This window comes from Anser brachyrhynchus, assembly GCF_964034855.1.
Source record: "Anser brachyrhynchus genome assembly, chromosome: 1".
NCBI classification, from domain to species: domain Eukaryota; kingdom Metazoa; phylum Chordata; class Aves; order Anseriformes; family Anatidae; genus Anser; species Anser brachyrhynchus.
The window spans coordinates 50,340,797-50,356,214 of record NC_137694.1 but is presented as its reverse complement, the minus strand read 5'-3'; the positions used below and the strand labels follow the sequence as shown (position 1 = coordinate 50,356,214).

Genomic DNA, 15,418 nt, shown 5'->3' with positions numbered 1-15,418 from the left:
ACTGCAGAAGGCAAAATGATTAGTGGGGGACAGGTGGGGAGTCAAGCTCATTGTGGGTGGGTTTGTGTGTAAGAACATCTGTGATTTCTGAGGACTAGTCTGCAGCATTTATTTGTTGACTTATAGCTCAGGTGCTTAGGGTTCTGGAGCAGCTTTTTAATGTTTGTTCCAATTGAAGGGGGGAGGAAAAAAAAAAAAGAAATAAAAGAACCTCAGATAATTACGGTAATTCTGTTGAATGCAGAAATAAAGATGTTTGATTGCAATGTTGAGATTAAAATCATTTTGGCTGGATATATACAGGCAAAGTCAGAATCTTGACTTAATGTCCACATTAATAAGTTACTTTGCTCAGTCTGAGAATAAAGAATGTGTGAGGGTACACCACTGCCATTTTGTCACAACTTTAAGAAGGATGACATAAGTTTAAAAAATACTACAGATTTTTAGATCCAACAGTATTACTTGAGAAGATCAGAGTCACAGTCAGTTTAGGTTTCCTTTCTGACAATGGCTTATGTCACAGGATAAAGTATTTGTCATTTGCTGTGGGAAAGCCAAAAATAGAACTTTGGTAAGACTCGGGTCAGAAAAGGACTTTCTTCTTTAACTGTTCTGACTGTTCCGTCCTTTTTTCTCCTCCCTTGTGAGGGTTGAAATCATGGGTTATATTCTTAAAAATATTAATGGACCAGCAGAATTATCTGGTATGGTGGTGTGGTTTTTTTGTTGTTTTTTTATTCCTTTTTTTTAAAGAATGTTTACTTATACCTATTTGCATAAGAGTGTGAAGGAGGAGATTATATTATTATACTTGTATTTAGTTTAGGCATGTTTGTGATGCTCTTCATATTAGCATATATCTCATTCCATAAATCACCAACTACCTCAAAAAAGTGGTTTCATCATTCACTCTTCCTTTCAACTAGTTTCTTGCAGATAAAAGTGCTTCTAGTTCATTCCTTCTGTATCAGGGATCTCTTTGTGCAAATGCTTTGTTTAAACAGATGTTAAATAAGATTACAAACATATTGTATGTCTACAAACCAGTCCTGCCAGGTCATAAACACTGATCGTTCCCACTGAAGTGAGAGGATACTTGGGGAAACTTTGAAGACACCCATCAGATCCTCAAGAGCTTACCCATGTCCTTGGGCATCCTTTGCAACCTCCACTCATGCAGATAAATTTCACTGAGGTTACACTAATAACATACTTAAGGCTATAGCTTGAGCTGCGGTGTTCTCCTTTTTATCAGTATTGGTGCACAGTTTTCTTTGATCTGCACTTATGCATTGGCTTCCATCTCAAGATCTCAGAAAGCTTTTCAAATGTTAATGGATTCTACCCATTCTACCCTAGAGAAACTGAGGTGATGAGAAATTACAGGAGATACTTAGGTTCACAAACACAACCTACAACTAAGCTGAGAACAACCCACTGAGGTTACGTATTCCCATACCATACAGGTCATACAGGTATCTGTTGTTAGAATGTCCTTAGCCATCAAAATGCTTCCCTGGTGAACAGAGATGTCTGGTGCTGATGGGAGGGGAAATTTTGTGCTCCTGGTGCTTTCATGGAACATGGAGCCCATAACTACTGCGGAGAGGGGTTGGTAATCTTTCAAGAATGATGAGCCAGACCATAGTTTTAATTCTCAAATTAGTGGTTCAGTATGACAACTGAAATCCAGCAGGAGCTGTAGGGGGATGATCTTCACAGAAGCAGCTTCCAAAGACTTTGAAATTCAGGAAAGCTGGGAGTACCTGCCTCACATAGACACTGATTTGGGGGTACCTTGTCTTCCAGGGCCCAGATCTGCTCAAAAACCTGTTCAAGCTCTGGTGCCCACTCTATAAATATCCAACACTGGTATGGATAGCTCGAAAAGAGACCTCCAGCTGTGGAAGTAGTGGGTGCTCATTTGGTTGAAGGGAAAAACAAAAACAAAAAACAAAACAACAAAAAAAAACACTAAGTAGAATGCATTCATCATACTTCATCTGGATGTTTTCAGGAAAATAGAAGAACATGCTTATTTGGTTAAATGTTCTGAAAGAAAAATATCTACTGCAATAGCCTCTTGTTGTATCTGAGTCTAAATGTTGTCCTGTAGATGTGTAATGCATGAAGAGTGCTTACATTGTAAAATAGGTGATGAATGAATATGGAGCAGTTGGTTTATGTAGATTTCTATGTGGGAGAAAATAATTTTAAATTATAGTTTCACTTAGTTGAATCATTGGTGTTAGCTGCTTTCACATACATCAGAAAGAATTGGACAGTTCTTTTATCACTGGATTTAGGTTGAAGTGGCAAAACCAAAGTAATGTAAATTATTTTCACATGACTATCTGGCTTAACTTCAATGGACATTAAAGAGTTACTTTAAGTTCACAGCACAGATTTTCAAGTGGCTACTCGTTTTTTAAAAAATATCTGTTTGTAAAACTAGTTTCTGGATGAAAGGAAAGCAGTGTGTGACTGCATGTTTTGTGAACAAATAAATCTACAAAATTTATTCACTGATCTGTAAACTAACTGGAGAAAAATCATAATGGCTTTGCTGTAGCAGCTTTCATAGTGTAAGGAGGCCTTCTGGTGGTGAGAACAAAGAATGTTTCTTCCAGTGATTAGCATTTATCCGAACGCATATGAAAATCTACTCAAATTTACATGCATAGAAGCTAAAATTCACCTGCTGTATAGAAGGCTACTTTAAATATTTAAGTCATGATTGTTTTAGACCCTGAGCTTTTGTTGTAACTGTATACCTTTTGACCTTCTTAAGTCAATATAACAGGAACAAAGAATTTATCATGAATAAGTTTTCCAAAACTTTGCTTAAGTGAGACCATATGATATGCTGATATCAACCATTAACACTTTGTTTTATCTGAACAAATAAATGTTAAAAGAACGTACAACTTGCAAAATAACTTCCAAGCCATCATTCTTAATAACAACTTAAACCTCAATATTCATTATCTGAACACAGTTACATTTCAAGTTCTTAAAGTACTCCTTTTTTACTTTTTTTTTTTCTTTTCCAGCATAGTATGCTTTCCTTCTGAGCAGTATAGCCAGTTACACAGTAATATATCCATTTTGCTATATTTTATTTAAAATGAAGGTATTTTCTAGTATTCAAACCAAAAAGTATTTAACTCTAAAATACTTAAGTTCTTCCTTAAATTATGATATTACATCAGAAAGTTCTTCAATGCCAGAGCTTCTGTTAGAATAAGTATTCCCAGTTTAACGCACTCCTTGAAATGTACAGGAGGAATTTCTTGAGTTTGAGAATGTTTTCCAATGTGGTGCTGCTAGAAGATGCAGTTGGATGAACCAAGATATTCTTCCTAGTCTCCAGTCCTATTTGTATTGTGCACTGAACTGTGAAGAGAGATCTTCATTGAGAGTGGATGTTTGTTGCTGGTTTCTCAGTTGGTTTGCTAAACAATGAGCATTAGATTTTAACAATAACTGGCCATCTCATAAGAATTTTATATCAGTTTCTTCAAAACCAAACTTCTTGCTTCAAACTTGGAAGAAAACAATTGTCTACCTCTAGAATATCCCTACTCTCTGTTAAAAGGGCTGCTTCTAGCTCCTTGCAACTCAGGAAGGGGAAGTGCAGAGCCATCAGCTGTTGCCCTTTGTGTTTAAGCAGCTGGGCCTGAACAGGGCAGGTCTTCATAATATCGAGGTTTGCTATCTCTCCTGCTCTTAGCTGAGACCACATGCTGTTCTGCATACGAGAGACCTTCTTCAACAGGTCAATGATGGGTCTCTGGTAGCAAGAGAAAATTGTGCTCATTTTCGTGGGGGGTGGGGGGGGGGGGTGGGGGAGGAGGGTCAGACATGCGTGAGTTTTATGAATCCTAGAAAATCCACCTTAAATTCACAGCAGTTCTGTAGACCAACACTGGAATTTTCTAGACATAGTTCCCTGCAGTGGGGAAAAAAATATAGCAGTGTTGTATGAGGCCATATGTGTGATTTTTGACTCTTTTTTTTGTGTGTGTGTGTGTGTACTTCAGCATTATTAACTACAGCCATCAGGTGGCAGTCCCTAGTTAAGTACAAAACATATTTCCAGCATCTAGGTGGATTTACATGGAGAAAAATTTGCTCTCAATCTTTCTCTGTGATGTAAAGAAAGAGAACATTTCAAGATTTTTTTCCTTGTTTGTCTGATTGTTTTTGCAGTCCTTGCTAGCCACTGAAATCTGTCTCTTCTTTATCTTCTAAACTTGAATTGCAGCCTCACTATAACTCACAAACACATCCTATGAGTGAATGGGTTTTCCCTCCAAGTTTACTAGAAGTTCTAGTTCTCTGACCTGTAATTCTGTTGAAAATGTGATTAGAAAACAAAAATATCCTTTACTCTTTTAATAAGGATCTATTTAAAACAAAAAAGAGGTGTTGATGTAGAGAAATCAAGTTCATTGTTATAGAAAACTGATAACATTATACTGTGTCTGAGTGCAAAAGCATTAATGTTGTCTTCTGGTGTGCAATTTTAGTAATCATTCTCATTGTTCTTTAGAAACTCCTTCTAAAGTAAAGGAGATTTGTATACATATTATTTAAACTTTTAGAAGGCTGGTGTCAAATCTGTGTATAAGCTTTCTCCTTGATTTCTTCATGGTTTTGGAGCCTTTCTCTGGGAGAAATTTGTTCTCTTAGGAACAACTCTAAAGTTTCAACTTAGGCTACCATTAGAAACACTCCGTGCCTTTTTGGAATAATAGTACTGATTTTTGAGAAAGTTAGTGGTAGATCTTACTTTAAAAATTCTGGTAAAAATAGGTTCCTGGAACTTTGTGGTGGTTGTTCCAGGGATGTTCTTTGTTCCTGTTTGTGTACAACAAAAGAGCTGGAACAGGGTTTAATGCTTCTCCTATGTTGTTGGGGAAAAGCACTGATTTGCAGTCATTTCTGCTCTATGTGCAAAACACAGTGGACAGGCTGAGAAGACATTTCCTGTGAAACCATGAGAGGGAGTTAAAAGATGCACTGATTTCCAGTGTGTCCCAAAGATGCTATCGGTCAGTGATGGATAAGAAAAAAATGAGAATAGGAAATATTTTGCATTTTGATCCAGGGAAGAAGGAAAAAAAAGACATCTGAGATCCATTCCAGCCTTTTTCTCACATTAGGTTCTGTAGCATTTTACATATATTTCTCTTCCAGTCTTCCTGATCCCCAGCTATGCTGGCAGCTCAGACAAAATTTATTAGGGATGTGAATATTTTGTTGGTTGGGGTGTTCAGAGTATGCCTTGTCTTTAGTTTATCCTCCCATGCATCTTCTTTTCCAGCCAAAATCTCCCATAACTTTATACAAAATGTCTGTTGCAAACCCAAGTGTAACCTTCCTCTATGTTATGACTTGGCTTCTGGCTGGAAGCCAAACTGAGACTTGATTCTCAGAAACACAGATTATTTTAATGCACACTAGAAAAGACCCAGACTAGCCAGCTCTCTGAACTGGGAGATTTACCAGCTGGTGCAAATAGACAGTGGGAATTTACTGATACCCAACTGCGTAATGTACTGGTCTACTTATTTTCTCTAAAAGATTATGCTTTTCCATGAATTCGATTAGCATGTAGTCAGCAGTTATTTCTCCATAATTACCCAACCCAAAGTTGGGTAGTAACTCCATTTTGTTGAAGGATCTTTCTATCAGTCAGAAAATGTTTTTACCTTTTAAAAAACTTCATGTAATTAGCTTTGACTGGGACAATAGCAAAAATACGATAACTTTTGTGCTAGGCGTAGCTCCAAAAGCCTCATTAATAGAGGTTACATAAAACAGGAAGACTGAGGAGACACTGGCCTTAACACTAGGCTTATTCAAACAAGATATCACTCATATCCAGTCATGGTCTGTCTTGAGACACGGATTTTCAGACCTGTGTAGGTGTTAGACTCAGTTTAATCTTAATAATAATGCAGTCAACTTACATATCCCAGGTCAGAGTAAGGTCTATATCGACAGGTCCTTCGAGACCTTCTGTAGAGTTTTCAGGTCCCTGTTTCTGATGCTCATTGAGCAGTCACACGAAAGCACCTGTATCTTTGACAAAATACCGCAATTTTAGGAGGTAGAAGTCTTTTGGTAATGTTGTGTGACAGTCTCCACTTACCTCTGTATTTGCAGGTCCTTTATTTGTGATTCATCAAGACTGTGTGTGTATGTCTACGTAAATAAATTTTCAAAATAAGGGGGGAGGGGGGGTGGAACTAACCATAGAGTAGCTGAACATCTTCAGGGTATGCTTTTCATGTGTCTGTAATCACCAGTTCATTCCACTTTATTGCTGTTTTGGTATTCTGGGCTTAGAAACCTTTATGGCCTTGCACACGTACACATTTTCAGCTCTAGTGAGCACATGGTAGACCAAGAAGCTCTGATTGCAAAAGCACAAAATGTCTGCACACAAAGGACAAGGTTTGCAGAAGACATCCTGAAGAACTCAGATTGCTGTACAGATGAGATTATTTCTCCTCATAATTACTCATGTATGAGTAAAGAGATTCCATTCAGGCATAAGTGTTTTTATTAGAGAGTTTGATTTGACAATGTCTGTGCAAGTAAAATAAGGTAACTTGTAATTACACTGAAGGGAAGCTTGTATTTTTTTAATCTGACTAGTTAACCATGAACAAGTGTCCTGTTCAAAAACTGAACTACTTCCACAAAGAAATAATGAAAAATGGTGCTATATTAATGCTGCTACTTGAAGTTGACACACAAAATCATATGAAATCACAGTTAGATCATTCATGAAGGTGAGTCAAACTACTATTTTCAGTTTCTTAGCAGATTTTAAGATGACACAATCTTAACTGTATTTTTCCTCAGTAAACTGCCTTTGCCTACTTTAAAGAATCTGGGTTTTAGTATATTAAGACAGTTGAAAGAAATCTGATTTTCCTTATTCTGATGTCCAGCCAGAAGCCAAGCAATACCACACAAATATAGATGTGTGCTTATCTGGAAATTATTCTGTATATGTTGCCATTAGTTACATCCATTAGTAAGTCATGAGGATTGTTCAGAGAATAAGTAGTCACTAATAGATTGTCTGGATACATGTTTAAAAGCTATATTCCTCCCCTGGAGTTTACTTTCTCTTTTGACTTTTACTATCCAAACACATTTGGTTTCTGGACATAAAGAAAAATATTTCTTTGTTAAGGTTATCTGAGGTGGAAGTGGAAATAGAAGGTAGAGTTCTGTGTTTATTATAGCAGTTTTGCTAGAGGGTGTTTTTCAAGAGCAAAACAAACTGAACACTGGATGACATTTGCATGTTTGGTTATTGTTGCAAAATGGAATAAAGAATCATTCATAAACTGAAACAAGTAAATATGCTGAGTAATTGAGCATCCTTACATAGTCTTATTTCAACTAGGGAAAGTATTTCTGTGGCATAATGTTGCTGCCTCATAGAGTCACTAAGGTTGGAGAAGACCTCCAAGATCATCTGGTCCAACCATCCCCCTACCACCAATATCACCCACTAAACCATGTCCCTAAGCACCACATCCAACCTTTCATTAAACACCCCCAGGAGCGGTGACTCCAGCACTTTCCTGGGCAACCCGTCCCAATGCCTGACTACTCTTTCTGAGAAGAAATGTCTCCTAATTTCCAACCTGAACCTCCCATGGTGCAACTTGAGGCCATTCCCTCTAGTCCTATCACTAGTTATCTGTGAGAAGATGCCAACCCCCAGCACCCCACAACTTCTTTTCAGGTAGTTGTAGAGAACAGTGAGGTCTCCCCTGAGCCTCCTCTTCTCCAGACTAAACAACCCCAGTTTCATCAGCCGTTCCTCATAAGACCTGTGTTCCAGGCCCTTCCCAAGGCTAGTCCTTCTCTGGATATGTTCCAAGGCCTCAATGTTTTACTTGTAGTGAAGGGCCTGAAACTGAACATAGTACTTGATGTGTGGCCTCAACAGAGGAACAGAGGTGTGTGTGTGTGTGTGTGTGGGTGATCACCTCCCTGGTCCTGCTGACTACACTATTTCTGATGCACATCTCACACAAGAGACACCTGCAGGTTGCTTATGAATTGTCTGTGTGCAGCTATGTGGAGCTTCTGTGTAGAAAATGAGAAGTAAAGGTTTGGGACTATATTTTATCTAAAACAAGATCCACTATATATTACATGGAAAGTTTTTCATTCTGTAGAAACAAACAAAAATCTCTGAAAGTACACCACCTATTTATTAATACAATTTGATACAAGAAAAATCCATTTCTCCTTGTTGTTCTCTCATCTTCTCCCAGTATAGTATGTACGTATTTTTGGCATCCAGTGATATGTGCCAGAAATTCTGTATTCTTGACAGTTCTGATATACTTTTAGTAACATACAATGATGAAAAGAGACGGGCATGTGCTATCTATGCTGTCACACACTGGATGCTAAAGAGATGACATTTGCAGGGTAATTCTTTGCATGGCTATAAACCTGTCCATGCTTTTATAAAGACCCAAAGTCAGCTGTCTGACTAAGTTGTGAGAGGGCAGTAGGCCATCTGAACAGGTGGCCATAAGCACTGACACAGAAAGATGCTCCTCACGTGTGCTTGCCAAGGGCACAGTTTCCTGCTGGACTGTACTGAGCTCATGCACAGTTAGAGGGATGTGCACTCATTAATCCAGCTCTGAGCTGTATTAACTTTAAAAATAGCTTTTGTGACAGCATGGTGAGAGTTTCTGACCCATTTAAATTTAGCAGGACAGCGTATAAGCAACAGAGATTTCTGGTAAGCCTTCAGTGTTCAGCAGAACAGATAAGAGAAGTGCAGACTAATTTAGTCCAGCTAGAACAGAGGCAGTCACTACTGCTCCAGAGGGAAGAGGAGAAAGATCAGAAAGATTTGAAAGCAATATTGATACTCCAGCAGACAAAGGTCTTCTCTGAATGGGCTTATACCTTTGTGCAAGGAACAGTGTATTATTAACATGGAACACCATCCTGTAAATCCAAATACAGTTAAGATGATAAAGGGGTAAAAAAATTTGCTAAAGAACAAGAATGCATTTTAGTTGGCGTTTCACATCCATAGGTTCTACATAGGTTCTAGCATCTAAGGTTCTATTTTTAGTATATTAAGACACTATAGGTTCTAGTGTCTAAGTTTGTATGTTGCTGCCTCATATATTTCTGTAATCTGGCTATGAGTAATAATGTAAATCAATGTAGCTCTGTTAACTGAAACAGAGACACACCAGTTTACATCCTTGGTAGCAACAGGAGCAGGATGTATGTATTACAGTTTGACTGTATTGCAGAAATTTAGTTGCCTCTTCTTGCCAATTACCTTAGTCACAAATAATCTATGAGCAAATGAGAGGACTCTGTGAAGGTCATTTCAAATTGTGTCAAGACACGGAAAGCATACTCAGTCATTTTTGCTATACAGTCCCAATTGCAATAGGCTTGGTTGCACCAGGGGACACCCATCCCAAGCTAAGTGGAGCAGCTCCAGAGAGACCACCATTTCACAGAGACAGCTGCACCAAAAATTTCCAAAAATATTAACGTATGTAACTGAATAAAAAGTCACTGGTACCAGAGAAGATATCTACTTTGGAAACATTTTTCCTCTTGAAATCACGACTCATGTACATGTACCACTGATCTCGTCCTTACACTTTCTTTATACAGTGTGTGGCTTTTCACAGATGTTTCTCACCAAAGGCATCTTGACATTTCAGCACTTGTTATAATAATAGTAAGTGTCTGTGAGCTAATAACTATTCAATTTCACTCAGCCCTTTTACAAGACCTTTTCTTGGTTGAAGCTATTCTAAACACAAGCCACTAGAAGGCAAACAAGCAACATCAGGTTTTCCAGGGTAGGAGCTGAGACTGCTGTAGCAACGATGTGTGAATAGTCAGTCCTGTCAGCACTGCTCCCATGCAGACTGCTCTCTCTCTCTTTACAAAGGGGACTCACTAATATTCAGTTACTTCTAAAAAAAAAATATATATATATATACTTTAAACTGTATGCATTTTCACTTGAAAGTATTGTATTTCATATAAGGGCAATGTTTAACAGCACTGTGTAAACAGTTTAACAAGATCTAACTCATCACACAGAAATTCCAACACAGAAGCTGTCAATATAGTTGAACATCTCTTGCTATTAGAACCATATACACTTGCATTTATCTTGTATCACTAATTCTGGAATTGGTAACAGAAAATTCACCAGTGTTAAGGTTTTAAAGGATTTTTGTAATCAGGTCTGCACCACAATATAGATAGGGTACAGGGTACTGGCTCATTTCAGCACCTGATTTCTATAACTGCAGTTAAAATAGAGAAATATATTTTACAAATTGGTTCACTAGTGATTTAAAAATGTGAAAAATGAGAATCCACTCTAAAGATTTTGCCACTGCTTAAACACCTTAAAGTTTTTAAATTGTATTTTATTTGTAGACAAGATTTCTCTAACCTTACCTTCCATTACAAGGTGTTACACATTTGTAGGACAGATCAAAGAGCTAATGTTTCTTTTGTAGGTATTTATACGCAACATACCTGTACCTTTCTCTCTCTCTCTTTCTTTTTTTTCTTTTTTTTTCTTTTTTTCTTTTTAAATTAAGTTAAATAGACTGAGCTTCTTGAGCTTTCTATTATACAAATTCTTTACCGTTCTCATGGGTCTTTACAAATTTTTTATCACTTCTCTGGAATGCAGATACTGGAACAAGACAGAGATGGCCCACAGAAGGAGTGCTATTATTTGGAGGAGAGAAGGTAAGGAAGGAAGAAGAGGGTGGCTGTTTGTGGTTTTTTGTTTGTTTATTTGTTGTTTTTTGTTTTTTTTTTTTTAATTTGTTCCTAAGTCTGTGCAAATTTCATCATATTTTTCACTATTCTTTTCACATATGTTTTTCACTATGAGCTGAGCCTTCACTGATTTCCTAGAATGATCCCAATTCTTTTCCAAAGTCAGAAAGGTGGAGTTTCTGAAACTTGAAATGTGTTTAGAAGAGTTGAACACTTTAACTGCAAGCTGAGCATTGACAGCAACTCTTTATTCACCTTCATCCCCTGATGGATTTTAATCTCTAGGCAGAGTTAAATCTGGACAGAAATGGTAATGATCAATGTTAAGGACAAAGTCAGTGATGTAGGCCTGCAAAAGAAAGACATCAAGAAAACTGCCATTGTTGTATGCTAAATGTAAACTGAGCCTGTGGTCTATGTTTTAAAAGGCATAACTTCTTGTTGGCTGCAGGACACCTCCTATTTTATTGCTGCCAAGTTAATGAGAAATTCAAGTCACTCGGTACCCACTAGTCCAACTTCTTTATTTTATACCATTTCAGCATTCTTCATACTGCTGAAATTTTCGGTGATGATTTTATGTTTTCTAGGTCAATAAGAAAAATATTAATGGAAGAAGGCTAAAACTCCTATGTAGAATAGAATACGGAACAGCATAATTCAGTTGGAAGGGACCTTCAAAGATCACCTAGTCCAACTACCTGACCAATTCAGGGCTAACCAAAAATTAAAGTGTATTGATGAGGGCATTGCCCATATACCTCTTGAACACTGACAGAAAAGGGGCATCAACTGCCTCTCTAGGAAACCTGTTCGAGTGTTTGACCACCCTCACAGTAAATATTTTTTTTCCTAATGTCCAGTCTGAACCTCCCGTGGTGCAGCTTTGTGCTGTTCCTGTGAGTCCTGTCATCAGTTACCAGGGAGAAGAGACTGGTACCTTTTCCCCTGCTCAGGAAGTTGTAGAAAGCAATGAGGTCACCTCTCAGTCTTTTCTTCTCCAGACTAGACAACCCAAGTGTCCTCAGACTCTCCTCATAGGACGTGCACGTTCTGCATGCTGGAAGGTTTATGAATGGGCTCTGCAGAAGTCAGCACCCTGATGTTAAAACATTTACTATTCAGTGGGAAGCATGGAGGATAAAGATGTTTAGACCACACCTCCTACTGGTACATGGCGCCTTCCTTCTGGACTGGAAGGCTACTTCTTTTTCTTTCACACATGCAGTCCTTCCTGATTTAGATATTGAAAATGTTTTTTTCTCTAAGCTGAGTAGCACATTATTTTCTATTTATTTATGTCCTGGTTCCAGTTAGGACAGAGTTAATTTTTCCTCATAGTAGCTGGTAGGGTGCTATGTTTTGGATTGGGATGAGAGGAGCGCTGATAACATGCTGATGTTTTGGTTGTTGCAGAGCAGTGTTTACACCAAGCCAAGGACTTTTCGGCTTCTCACTCTGTCCTGCCAGCGAGGCAGGCTGGGGGTGCAGCAGGAGCTGGGAGGGGACAGACCCAGGACAGCTGACCCAAACTGGCCAAAGGGGTATTCCATACCATCTGACGTCATGCTAAACAATATATAGGGGTGGCTAGCCGGGGTGGGGGGCCGGCTGCTCGGGGATAGGCTGGGCATCGGTCAGCGGGTGGTGAGCAATTGCATTGTGCATCACTTGTTTCTTACACATTATTATTATTAATACTATTATCATTATCACTATTATTATTATTATTGTTATTATTATATTCCTGTCTTAATAAACTGTCTTTATCTCAACTCACTGGCTTAATAAACTGTCTTTATCTCAACTCACCGGCTTCACTTTCCCGTTTCTCTCCCCCATCCCAGAGAGGGAGGGGGGAGGGTGAGAGAACGGCTGTGTGGTGTTTAGCTGCCAGCCGGGTTAAACCACAACAATTTATTTATTTATTTTTCCTTTCTGGAGGCCACAGGCCTCTATCATAAAGCTCGTTTTCAGGTCACTCATTTTTGTGCCATGTGTGTTCATTTTCTTCTTCTGACTAATGGAATCTAAAGTTACATCTCCCACATGTTCAGGTTGTTCAATATGCATTTAAGAATGTATACTGGGCTGTACATGTGTGTATTTATACAACTAATCAGAGTTCTTTGTGCAGAAATCATTCTAGATTGCACAGATGAACAAAGTATTCAATGGACCATCTATTACAAGCAAGAGTCATCTGACACTATAGTCTTTTGCTTGGGCACTCACCTACAAGAAAAAAAAATCTGAGTGCCAGTTCTTTCCACAGTGAACATTCAGGATACAAAACCACACACATTTCATTTCCTACTACATATATGACAAGCATTATCCTTTCTACTGATGTTGGAACTGAAATGCAGGTCTTTTTTCCTCTAGTGAGAGCCTATCTGCTAAGTACAGTGTGGATGTCATGCACTGCATAACATGCTCAGAAGCAGAACTCCAAGTCCTGGGAAACTTCAATGATAAAATTTAAGCTCATTTGACACAAATAGATAACATCTGAATGAGGATTTTCAGGCTGTGTATTTTGGACTGTGAAATATAAAATGATAATTAATCATCTCAACTTTAAATGTACATCTAGTCTCAAGCCATCCATCAGCCACAGAGCTTTTTAGACTATGTTGAACCTTTTCTTCCAAAAATGGATTTATCTTCTCTTTCAGCACCAGCACTAGGAAAAGCTGTTTACTCAGAGCCTTTTAACTTCATCTGAATCTCTACTTACCAATGAGGAATTCAGAGGCATGGAAGTTTAGTAGAGAAATTAATGGCACTGTTGAATTCTGCAGTCTTTTCAAGGATAAGGTGGTGAATATACAGTGGAGAAAATGGAAAAAGGAGTTCAGACGTGACACACCAAACATTCCCATGAAAGAGGAATACCTGAATGGATGTGTTGCATGGTCCCAGAGAGGAGTGGCATGGAGATCACACTGGATGAGACTCCTGCAAGTGACTCAGGACCTGGGTTTTTCCATCCAGACTCAGTAACAGTTTGTGTCATGCAAGGCCCAGAGACCTTGTTCTGGCATCTGCACTACCCAGCCTACTCTGACCGTAGTGACCACTGTCAACATTTCTTAGGCTTCTTTATCCAGTTTCTTGTCAGAAAAAATATAAGGAAAAGGGAAAAGGATAAATTCTAGTGAATATCAACACAGTAAAATCGCAAGGCAAGGCAGGAGGTAAATGCAAATATTTACTTTGCTTCAGGATGAGACAGCTTTTGAAAGCCCTGGTACTGGAAACATTGTTTTCTACATAATACCTGATTTCAAAAGTTTTGTCTGTTTTATCTTCACAGAATCACAGAATACTTTTAGTTGGCAAGGACTTCAGGAGACCGTCTAATTTACATCCTATGTCCAAGCAAGGTCAACTAGAGCAACTTGCCCAGGACTATATCCATTCAAGTTCTGAACACCTCCAAGGATGAAGATTCCATAACCTCTCTGAGTAACCTGGTCTGGTGTTTGACCACCTGCACAGTAAAAAAAAAAAAAAAAAATAAAAATAAATAAATAAATAAAGTGTTTTCTTTTGTTCAAATGGCATTTAATGTATTTCAATTTGTGCCTGTTTCTTATTGTCCATGGGCAATACTGAGAAAAGTCTTCGTTCACTTCCATGAAGTGTATGGGACATGGGTGGGACATACACATGGATATGATTCCCCTGAGCCTTCTTTTCTCCAGGCTGAATAATTACATCCCTCTCAATGTCTCCTCGTATGAAGGATGATTCAGTGCCTTAATCATCTTTGTGGCTCTGCACTGGACTTGCTCCAGTAAGTTCATATCTTTCTTTTACTGGGAAGTTCAGAACTGGACACAGTAGTACAGATGAGGACTCACCTGTGCTGAGCAGAGAGGAAGAATCACCTCTTTTATCTGGCTGGTAATGCTTTGCCTACTGCAGCCCAGGAGGCTGTCCTCCTTCTTTGCTGGGAGGGCTCGTTGCTGGCTCATGGTCAACATGTTTACCACAGCCCCAAAGGTCTTTCTCTGCAGATGTGTTTTCCAGATGATCGGCCCTCAGTGTTTGCCAGTGAATGAGATTGTTCTTCACCAGGTGCGGGACTTTACATTTCCCTTTGTTGAACACCATGAGGTTCCTGTTGGCCCATTTCTTCAGCCTGATCAGGTCCTTCTAAATGGCAGCACTACCCTTTGGTTTATCAGTCACTGTTCCCAGTCTTGTGCCATCTGTAAACTTGCTGAGGGTGTTCTCTGTCCCATTGTCTAGGTCATTAGAGTTTAACAACTTGGCCCAAGTATCAACCCCTGGGGTTCACCACCAGTTACTTCTAGCTGGACTTTGTGCCACTGGTCACAAGCCTCCAGGCCTGGCTCTTCAGTCATTTTTCAGTCCACATCATTGTCGACTTATTTAAGCCATACTTTGTCAGCTTGTCTATGAGGTTATAGAAGACACTGTCAAAAGCCTTACTGAAGTTGAGGCAAACAGCACTCACTACTCACCCCTTATTTCCCAACCTACTCACCTAATTGTAGAAGGCTACCTGGTTGGTTAAGCATAATTTCCCAATCATAAATCTATG

General features: G+C 38.7%; 1 long non-coding RNA gene across 3 annotated transcripts; it reads left to right on the top strand.

Moving 5' to 3' along the window:
- Window positions 1-2,055: 2,055 nt before the first annotated feature.
- LOC308192011 lies at window positions 2,056-14,690 on the top strand. Of its 3 annotated transcripts, XR_013948467.1 has the most exons (5): window positions 2,056-3,781; window positions 10,751-10,809; window positions 12,259-12,489; window positions 13,521-14,042; window positions 14,162-14,690. It is a non-coding gene; the product is annotated as an uncharacterized lncRNA (long non-coding RNA). The 3 variants fall into 3 exon arrangements; XR_013948466.1 differs by lacking the exons at window positions 12,259-12,489; window positions 13,521-14,042; XR_013948468.1 differs by lacking the exons at window positions 13,521-14,042; window positions 14,162-14,690 and having other exon boundaries at window positions 12,259-13,479.
- Window positions 14,691-15,418: the final 728 nt, after the last annotated feature.